This window comes from Lynx canadensis, chromosome C2, assembly GCF_007474595.2.
Source record: "Lynx canadensis isolate LIC74 chromosome C2, mLynCan4.pri.v2, whole genome shotgun sequence".
Classification (NCBI taxonomy): Eukaryota; Metazoa; Chordata; class Mammalia; order Carnivora; family Felidae; genus Lynx; species Lynx canadensis.
Window position 1 is genome coordinate 105,651,434 of NC_044311.2, and position 11,599 is coordinate 105,663,032.

Sequence of the window (11,599 nt, forward strand, 5' to 3'; positions counted from 1 at the left end):
ATCATTAAGATTTAGCCCTGGCACAATCAGCTATCCATTTGTTTCTTATACCAAATTTCAGATGGATTAAAGGCTTATTTGTTAAAAGTAAAATAGTAACATTTTTGCAAAAATGTGGGAAAATACATGTAGAATAGTTAGCAGCATGTGTGACCTTCTTAACTAAGACTGAAAACCCAGAAGCTATAAGAGATAAGGCATATAAATTTGTAGCAAAAGATAACAGAATCAAAGATGTATAATAGGTTTTGAAAAAAAATATGTGCACTGGAGAATATAGACAGAGGGTTATTTCTATAATACACACAGGACACTGAAAATTTGCTGAGATGAGACTAGAAGCTCAATAGAAAAAAAAGGTATGAAGAATCAATTCACCCATATCATCTTCAAATGATCAAGTATATGAAAATGGTGCTCAAACTGACTGTTCAGATGGATATAAAATAAAGTAATGAAGAGATATCACATTACCCTCATGAGGCTGACAATAATTTGAAAGGGTGATAACTTGACATGCAAGTGTGAAATCTAAAGTATTAATGACATTTTGGAATGCATTGTCTATTAAAATTAAAAATGCATTTACCCTGTGACACAGAAACCCCCCTTGTTAGTCCATCCATAAAACAAAGCACAAGTAGGAAGGATATTTATTATAGTGTATTCATTGTAGCCAAACATTAAATGTGAAGCAATGACTCTTCAAGGAAATGACTGCAAATATGGTAAATTCATATCACAGGCTATTTTTCAGCCATTAAAAAATAATGAATTAGGGACACCTGGGTGGCTCAGTCATTTAAGTCTCTGACTCTGGATTCTGGCACTGGTCATGATCTCTGGTAAAAATAAAGATTTGGTGGAAACAGGACACTTGGGGGAAATGTTTTGAGTATAAGTAGGTAGAGGTAATGATTCTTAGGAAGAAAATGAAGTGGAAGATGGAAATCCATACTTGTTCTCCATTAGCACTATCCACTCACTGATGCTTCTCACGTTACTAACATGCTCTGTTTCTCTGTTTCCTTCCTTCCTTCCTTCCTTCCTTCCTTCCTTCCTTCCTTCCTTCCTTCCTTCCTTCCTAACTCCCTCCCTTCCTAACTTCCTCCCTTCCTAACTTCCTCCCTTCCTCCCTTCCTCCCTCCCTCCCTTCCTTCCTTCCTAACTCCCTCCCTTCCTCCCTCTCTTCCTCCCTCCCTCCCTCCCTCTCTCCCTCCTTTCTTTCCTTGTCTCCTTTTTCTTTCTTTCTTTCTTTCTTTCTTTCTTTCTTTCTTTCTTTCTTTCTTTCTTTCTTTCGGCTTCTTGTCTGTCTCTCTGCTTGTCATTTTCTCTCTATTGCTTCTGTCTTCCATGTTTCACCCACTTCGTGCCTCTAGTCACACCATTGCCATGTTCACTTTATGTTTTCATTTTGTTAATATTATTTTAGTAAGGTCTTTGTTATAAAGCAACTTAGGATAACAAAAATTTTCTCTATCCGGTGAAAATAAAAAACCAAGGGAATGCATTTACTTGACAGACCAGGAGCAGATAGTATGTACTTCAAAGGCTTCCACCATTGCAGATAGGGATAAAGAAGCTTCCTCATGCTTTCTGTCTGCCTGATTGTGGCAGCCAAGATTGAATGAGGCAGATCAGGCATTAGCAAAAACATGGGATGGGATGGGGTAATTTTTGAAATTCAAAAATAACCTTGTAAACAGAAAAGAGCCTGATTTACTCCAACATAGAAATCTAAAATCTAAAATTTGAATTTACATTTAAGAAAAAAGCCAAAAGAGATTGTGGCACAAAAAATTAAGGCCAGAGGGATGAGGGGGCATGGACCCAGAGATGGGGACATCTCGTCCATTAGGTAGACAGAGTGCCTAGGATTCACAGTACCTGAGAAGTCTCTGAGCTCACAGGGGATTGAGAAGCTCCCATTTCCTGTGGAGAAAAATACTCTTGGGTGATCCTTGTCAAAGACCATCCCTCGTTGTTTCTATGTAAGCTCAAAGTCATGGCCTCATTTGGTCAGTTTGTTGTTGTTTTGATAGAATATTCAAGGAAAGTCTAGGCTTTTTATCGGTCACACTCAGTTCCTTACCAAGAAAGAAACCAGGGAGAACTATACAATTCAAGAGAAAACTTTTAAAATCAATATAATTTGAAAGTGTCAAATGTTAATATTGGTCATGCCTACACATAAACTCAAACAGAACAAGCATAAAAGTTTACACATTATGTGTCATTACCTGCAATTTTTTTTCACAAACCACCTAAGGGACTTGACCTCCACAAAGCTACCAAAAGGGGAAGTATTACTGCAGCCTTCTTGGAGATATTTTCTATCTCTTTCTATCTTGATCTCTATTCTCTATGACAGGACAGGACAGGAGAAAAGCTGTTTAGAAGGTCCATTTTGTTCACCTGTACTTCCTTAGGATCCATCATGCCTGGCATGTTGTAGGCATGCAAAACATACTTGTTAAAAAAAGAATAAAGGAATGAATAAGTATAGGGTTCATTCTTGTATACTCGTTGTCCAATTCTGCCTATTTGCTGGCTCTACCTAATAGCCCACTAGCTTCCCAAAGAGGACCACTCCAGAAGAGCCCTGGGCCCTTTTACTTATATATGTTTCCTTCCTGTAACTTCACTTTCTTGTTACTGACCCTCCCTTTTCTGTCTTCTGACCACCATCTGTCTTCTGCTCCAATGCTCCCAACTTCTCATTCTGATTGCTGTTTCCTGATTTCAAATCTGCCATCCTGACTTGATAAACTCATAGATCTACTTGTAATGAATTCTTTGTGATGGATGATTCTTGGTTCTCCCTCTCCTGCTGTCCTGCCTCTTAGGTAACCTTCAATCCACGGGACAATAGAACCCAGGCAGCTATAACTTCATAATGAATTCAGGGTTTAAAAGGTTGGTTCTCCTATGTTTCTTACTGTCCTCAATAGGCTGCCTCAAGTAGCTTCCTCCAGAAAGTTATTATTATAGTTCATTTGACTCTCAGTTACTAACCCTTCATCCAAAATTGCAGTTCTTATCCAATCAAACCTTTGAAATTTCGTATTAACTCTCTGTGATCTTATCATTTTTATATTAAGGAAATAATTCCTGTTACCTCTCCAACTTGAAAGACCTTGTACAGTTACCCATGATGACAATACATAATCTAAAACTTCAGACAAAGAGAGAGTGCTTTTCACTTTTTGGATATTTTCTGATATTAAGAAAGGGGAAAAATTAGAATCAAGTAAAATTTTTATGAATTAGTTCCCTATAAAGGAATACCACATAGCATTGTGTTTACAATGTTCTAGGGTAAGTAGTGCTAAATAAAACAGAAATGAGCTGTCTGCACATTTCTGGTACAAATCTTAGCAAACTTTTAGGTGTTTTGCTGACATACTGCTACCCTTCCACATGCACATACACACATACACCCCCCCACACACACACACACACAAATAATCAAGTAAACAAATCTGGGGAGTAATAGATTTAATGAAATCCCAGTTGTTTTTACTTACCTGTACACATTCTGGTTGCGTTTATTTGTCTCTACTCTCAGAAACTAAAATGTCAAAGTGAAACAGATGGGGTTGATTCTTGGAAGGATTTGATAGGATTCTTATCTATTGCAGCTAATTACAAAGAAAAAGAACCAGGCTTTCTTCTGGGTATTTAGAACCTTGCTTCAGGCTCCCAGCTTCACATCTGAAAAACCCAAATGAGCTTTAAAAATAATACTGATGTCCAGTTCTACCCTGGCCCAATGAAAACAAAAATTTTGACCAGGGGTCAGGGGGAGGAAGGGCAGGAGTAAGCAATGTATTTGTCCACACTTCCACAATGATTCTAATGTGCAGCCAAACCTAAGAACTACTGATTCAGAAGGTACAGTTACTCTGATATTTTCTCCTCTTAGAGAATAGCAGTTTATATTATTTTTATATGATCCTGGAACAATGAAACAAAAGTATGCAAAGCAAGTTATACTTCAGTAGGACCAAGCAAACGAGGCAAGGGATTTCTGCTTCATAACTGGGTAGACTATTGTCAAAATAGAAACAGGTTTTAGGTTAGAATCCACTTTGAAATCCAAAGAATTTGCAACCAGCTCCCACAGCTGGAAAATAAACACAGAGGGTTTCTCCTGGCAACATACTTTTCCCAAACTCCCAACGACATTCTGCACGTGCTGCTTCCTTAAGATAATGCTGTTTTTATTATTTGCTGTTTAATGTTAATTACTTTTGTTCTTCAGAATTACTCACAATACATTTTGGAATCCAGTGAATACATTAGTGTCTCAGAGTATCAACACTTCTTCCAACCTGTCCTTCATTATTTCAAAGCTGAAAACCAACAATAAAACAAATGCTGCTAAATGATTTATTTCTCATCCACTGAAATATACTTTTTTGATGAACAGGAGAAATTATTCAAAGAATTTAATGCAGTCAAGCAAGGGATTCTAAATCTATACACAGAATTTCAAGTCCTTGTAAATAGGTCAATGACAACGGCTGAGTACGCAGGGATGCTTAGTACTATAATAGGAACCTAAAGTATATAGTTGAGATTAGACTTGACTTATGCCCTGAGAATTTTATAATCTTTCAAAAGAGACCAGATAGGTTGGCATTCAATGAATATGAATGCATACAAAGAAATATTCTGACAGAAACTGATAAGGAAAGGATTGTGCAGATCAAAGAATGAGCCGTAGTTAATTGAGGGAAATTTCCCTTGAGAAGCTTCCCTGAAATGGGCTCTGAACTTCAATTTAAAGTGAGGGATACGGTTTGGAGGACAGGAATGTTGAGACAGTTCCTTGTATATGTGATAAATTAAATGAGAGCTCTAAGAAGTGGATAAAATGGAGTGAAATGGCAGAAAAAAGAAAGCTCCTAGAGGTCTCTAATGGCTGTGAAAAGGGACAGATTACATCTTGCTCTGCAATTTTTCTTTAAAATTAGCAATTTCCTGACAGTTTTCTAAATTAAATGCTTTATATGAACATTGATGGGTGGAAAAACATGTTTCTGTGATGATAAAAATGCTTTTCTCCTATTTTAAAAGTTAAGTAGCTTTTAGATATGGAATATTCTTATTATACCTCTCTTGTTATAAATATTGTTACTCCTTGTTGGATTATTCTAAAACAGGATCCCTGTGGCAGACATGTTTATTTACCCTCACCAAGTATCCGTGTGCTTTTCCATGTTTTTAAGCCCTCTTACAGGTAAATAGGACCATTTAACAGTTTTAGGTAAATAGACTACGAGCAGAATCAATGTACATCACTTTGCTGCCAAGGCATTTAAGAGTCAGTGTGTTCCCTGAAGTTCTCTCTCCCCCAGCTCATCACCTGGAAAGTTGATACCACTGATAGATTCAAGCAGAATGTGTGTCTGGGTCACTACTGGGATAGAAGCTGCCTGAAAGAGTCATCACATAGTAGTATGTTTTATTAGGTTATACTAACTGAGATTTTGGTTCCATGCCCTGGTATAGCCTAGGCTAACCTCACTAATGCACCCTCCAAGCTGTGTGTATGAGTAATTTTGTTTTTTGAGCTTTTTTTTAGGGGGGATGAATTTCAGGAAAGTGGTGGCAACAGGGGAGGGTGGAATAACGATATATAATTACAGCTGAAGATTCATATTCCAGCTATATCCTTTCTCCTTTGAAATAAACTTCTATACAACTTGTCTAGTTAAGCTGCCTTTTTTTTTTTTTTAACATCATTTTGCTAGAATAAGGAAAGTCCTTTCTTTTGGGTTTTAAAAGAAGGTTTCATTTGTTCATAATATCGTACTTTGGCAAGAGAGTCAACTTATCTCATTTACATGTTAGCTGAATTGGTCTCAATTCTTCTATTTGTTTGTATTAGTCTTCTAATGAATGACGACTAAGACCATGCCTGTTTGCTGAAATTCAGCTAAGAGTTATCTCCAGCCCAAGAACTCAAATATGTCTGGGGACTTGTCCAATTTGTCCTTATAGTTGTTAAGAGATTGGTGAGGAAAATGAGAGTTTCACCAAGAATGAGAGAAGGATATATTTTCATATGGGCTAATCAGAGCCTAATGTAATTGAAACAAATAAATTATTCTTAAGTGAAATCAATCTCATTAAGTTTCTGCCATTGAAGTCCTTCACCTCATGTGTCCATCCCTGGCCCACACTTGAAAAGTGAAGCTGGTACTGTCATTGTGATGTAAATGGCTCAGCTCCAGGTTCTAAGAGCTTCTTGTTCAGTAGATAGCAGCCAACAGTCTTTTGCATTAATGGCATTTTGTTTTTTAATTTGGAAGAAAGCAAGGCCCTTCTTAACTTTCATCCCTTTCTTTCATGATAATGGTAGATGAAAAATAGTGTCAGGCAGAATTCCACAGTGATCATCCTTATTAAAAAAGAAAGAAAGAAAGAAAAAAACCCTTCAAATTTCATTAAAAGAGTTTTGCCCTTTTAAGAAATGCAGCACATTTGGCTATCATTTTCTCATATCAACTTTATCACCAAACATGTTTCAGAAGTAAAAATGTAATATTTTCATGTTTATAATAAGGGATATTGTTTTCAAAGACCATTCCTAATAAGCAACATGTTGATATGTTGTGTGGGCAAAAATGTATCTGAAAAATATTAAGTATATCAAGCTTCATCAATCAAAACAAATGGAAAATGGTGAACTATAATCAAAATATTTTCATTTATATTTAAATGGTTTTACTATACTTGAAGAATGGTAAATGTGTTTTTATAAATTCCTACTATCTGGCATATAGTTGAGAACTAGAAAATAAGCAATATAAAAAATGATTTACTCATATTTTCAGAGGCTGTCTGGATTCTCAGACAGCAGATGAGGTGAATTCAAATAGAAGGGAGGACAAGGTTGTTAGGCTTGTAGAAGTAGCAAACACATGGCATTGACCGTGGATCTAGACAGACCCAAGTTCAAATTTCAACATTACCCCTTACTAGCTGGGAAAATGTAGTGAAGTCACTTATTCTCCACGAGATTCAAGTTTCTACTTTGTAAAGTGAAAATAATCACATGTAACTTGCAGGAAATTGTGAAAATTAAATTTAATAATGTGCACAATATGTCATTATAACATCAGACTCATATTATCTTTAAAAATGGAAGGGTTATCTTTTATATATATTCTACAAATGTTTAAATAGCACCAGCTATATCCCAAAAAAACATGCTCATTCACAGATGGATATGAGTCTAGGAGAGGATCGTTGCGAGAGACATCACAGCTGCTCACTGACATGCAGTCCTCTCTACTTCTTGCATCACTGGAAGAAGTTCTGCTTGACCCCCTTGAAGCATCACCTAGCCAATTCTGACGTCTATAGACATTTAATTTCATAACAACAAAAAGGGGCAGTAGAGAGGAGAAACAAAAAGCAAATTCTAAAACAAGGAAAGCCAAGCAATATGACATCATTTAGTGAAGGGGAAAGAATCCTCATGTTTCCCAGCCTCCATGAGACCAGGCTATATTTAAGGACCAACATATAATCTTGAGTCATCCAGAATGATTAATAACAGAGAGATATTAATAAAGTATTTCATCATTAAAAAAAGACATCCTAAAATTTTGGAATATAAAGTGTCTAGTAAAGAGTTAAATTTCAGTTATGTGTAATATTATTTTATGTGGAATACCCCATTTCCTCTTGATAACACAGCATGTATTTATATATGTAGCAACATTAAGGATGACTCTGTGTAGATGAGGTGCTGGGCTAGGTACCATAGGAGAGAGAGAGGTAATGGGGACACTATTGTGTTTTTAAGTCCTTTTAACAAGTTTTCGTCTTTGAAAATATCATGTATCACCATAGAAGCCTTTGCATCCATCTTCCTACAGCATACCCACCCCCATCCATTTGCTATCTGGCAATTTAACAAAATGTCCAGATAAGGGGAAAAGCTACTTCTTTCCTTATTAGTTTCTTCTAAAAAAGTTTCTTCTTTCCTTATTAGTACATCAGGTTCCTTTTAGTCAATAAGGATGATACCACTGAGTCTTAAATAGGCATAAATTCAGACTTGTCTATCACAGAGGAGACACTGTACAACATCTTGAGGCAGTCACAAACACAGCTTTGTTCTTTTACTTTTGGGAAAATGCATCAGGTCTCAGTTTATATTGTCATTTCTCCATTAGAAGCTAATGAAATATTGAATTAGCACATCACGAGAGGAGCGTATTCCCAACAAAAAATAAAAATTATTTTAAGTTGGATGCTTCTGGTATCAATTTAATAGTCTTGCTATACCTGAGAGGGTGGAGCACTGAGCAACCTGAGTACGGTTTTTAAACTTTCTGTAATTTCAAACAGTGCCATGTTCCTGCTGAAGTTTGTCACATGCTGTTAGAAGAAAAAAAAAAAAAAAAAACAACAATAGATGGAAAACCAAAAGAAAATGTGTAGCTCTAATTTATTATGTTATCTCAGTAATTCCAAGTCGTAGGGTAGACAGGACAATGATTTTCTTCTTTCAAAGGACAGATTTCTCTTTAAGTCTCACTTTGTAAATCGTGGCTGAAACAAGTGCAGAGGCTTGAAGTGGAGTATTTGTTTAAAAATTCACTGAGGAAAAACGCTGTGTCAGATTCCCTTCCTGTCACCCAGTTCCCTCAAGGGCTTCTTATATGGCAAGTTTTCTACAGAAAGAATTTCATCCACCCTTAGCCTTTGTAGATACAGACACTTAATGGAAATTTCTGAGTGAGAGCGAACATTATATTACAGAAAGATTGGTTAGCCATAATAGCTAGACCTTAATTTCAAGCATATCATGACATGTTATATGAAAATGGTTTGACTTGAGGTTATAGCAGACTGTTTATTATATTCTATATATATTATATTCTATTTAATATATTATATTAATATATAATTATATATAATATATTAAATATATTATATTATATTTCTTTTAAAGCAATAAATAATTTAGAGCAAAAATTAATCAGGGTTTCTAGAATATGAATGTTCCCAAATAGACTTCTGCCCTGGAAGAAATTTACATAATCATTTAACATGAACCTGTTAAAATAGCACATCTATAATCTATGAATCTAGGAATCTATATCAATGAATCTAGGAATCTATATCTATGAAGTGAAAAGATCAAATAAGCATTGAAGCAAATATGTCACTGCTTCTTCATGGATGTTGTACACAGCAGAATGTTTTCTCTTCTTAAGAACAGGCCCTACAGGGCCACAAGTAGGCAACACTAGGAGCTAAGTGGTGGCTGCCACCACCATCTTTCATATTCCCCTATTCCCCTTTATCACGCTTTGTCTCTAGAATACTCAATGTCCTTACAATTCAGATCCCTTTCTGGGAAAAAGAAACATTGCTAAAGCCAAGAGGTCTCCCATTGAGGAGTGACTGCATTCATTTCAAAATAAACTTTAAAATGTTGTAGGTCTTCTAGACCACATACAAAAAGAAAATCTACTGATTTTTAATGAAAGTTCTATGATATTAATACCAAAGCTTGACCAAGATCCCAGAAGAAGAAGAAGAAGAAGAAGAAGAAGAAGAAGAAGAAGAAGAAGAAAAGAAAGAAAACAATTAAACTAATTTATAAATAACAAGCAAAACATTTTGACTGAAAATCAGCAAACAGAATCAAAAAGCAAAGTGGAGAATAATACACTAATGGTCAAGTATATATGGAGTGGTTCAATCTTAAGTGTATTGGTATTATTTAAAATATTAATAGGATAAGGACAGTGACCCTCTACGGATGATGAAAAGTTATCTGATGAACTATGACACACATTCTTTATTTAAAACATTAGAAACCTTTCAACTGGGTTCAGTAACAAAATAGCATGGAGTTTGCCAAAACTATTTAACTTTGTTTCCTAGTTACTAATGGATAAAGTTAAGCAAAAGGGGGAAAATTTATGAAAATACAAAATGCGGAGATAAAATTACTTAGATAAAATTGCTTATTTTATTTATGTGAAAAAATTTAATGTTTTATTTTTTTGAGAGACAGAGAGAGACACAGAGCGAAGAGGGGAGGAGCAGAGAAAGAGGGAGACAGAGAATCTGAAGCAGGCTCCAGGCCCTAAGCTGTCAGCACAGAGCCTGGTGTGGGGCTTGAACCCACGAATGTGAGATCATGACCTGAGCCAAAGTCAGAAGCTCAACCGACTGAGCCACCCAGGCACCCCTAAAACTGCTTGTTTTAGATAATTGTTTACTTAGAAGAAAAAAAGAATCAACTAATTGTTACTAAAGGTAAGAAAATTAAGTAAAGTGGCTGGGAAAAGAATTAATGTATGTGATCAAACAGTTGTCATAAATACTGAAACAACCACTTAAATTATATGTTGAAAGAAAAGATTCATATATAGAAACAACAAAAAGATAAAATATCTATGAATAAACTTAGGAAGAAATGCATAGGTCTATGAAGACAATATTAAAATACAATTGAAGGACATGCACTGTTTTAACAAATAGAAATTCATACCATGTTCTAAGATTGGAAGCTTAAAAAGCATAAAAATGTTAATATCTCCTGAGATAATTTATATATGTCAGGCCAGTCTTCTTTCAGTCAAGGCCTTCTATTTTAAAAGTCTGGATGGGCCCACTTCCTCCAATCAAATTAAGAATAAAATGTTTTTTAAGCTACACATACATTATACTTTACTTGATATACAAGCAATTACACTATGAAAAAAAGAAAACTAAACCACACTATAAAGCAGTTAGAATTAAAGCAGAGCAGTATTTGGTATGCAAATAAACACATCAGTGGAGTAAAATAGAAAATATAGAAATAGATTCAATATAAATTCAGTATAGAAATAGATTCAGCAACATATATTGTTGGGATCACTAGGTACCAATCTAGAAAAAAAATATGTATAATAAATTCCAGATATATCAAAATTTTAAACATTAAAATAATGAGACATAAAAGTAAGAATAAATATTGGAAGATTTTAGATTAAATAGGTCAATCTTAGTATAAAATAAAACCCAGAATTAATTTAAAAACTAATAGATGTCATTACATATTCAAACTTTTTTACTGAAAATAAAAACCATAAATAAACTTAGAGACAAATAAAGACAAGGAAATCTATTCACAACTTATATCATAGAAAAAAATAGCTACATTCTTTAATATATAACAAGTCCCTACTAGTAAGTAAAACTATATCAACAACTCAGTAAAAGAAGCAAAAGACGGCTAAAGTCCACAGTGAAAAAGGCAGAGCATCTAAACACAGGAAACAGTCCTCAATCCCAATCATAAGAGAAATGCAAATTAGAAGCAATATAGAGATATCAATTGTTCACCTAAGAGATATGTAAAGATAAAAGGGCTTAATCCTCTGTTTTATTAAGAACTTGGGGAAAGTTCTCTTATATTACTGGTGTCAGTATAATGTTTGTATCTCTATGGAAGTAAACTTAAGCACAATACATACAAATTTATTATGTATATAACTTTTGCCCCAATAATTCCAGCTTCAGAAATTTATCCTACTGATAAAATGACAAATACAGAGGTAAATTAGTCAGAGCA

The 11,599-nt window shown here is 34.9% G+C and overlaps 1 non-coding gene across 1 annotated transcript; it reads right to left on the reverse strand.

The window, feature by feature from the left end:
* Positions 1-10,140: 10,140 nt before the first annotated feature.
* Positions 10,141-10,224, reverse strand: TRNAQ-UUG. The gene has a single exon. It is a non-coding gene; the product is annotated as a tRNA-Gln (tRNA).
* Between the last annotated feature and the right edge of the window lie 1,375 nt (positions 10,225-11,599).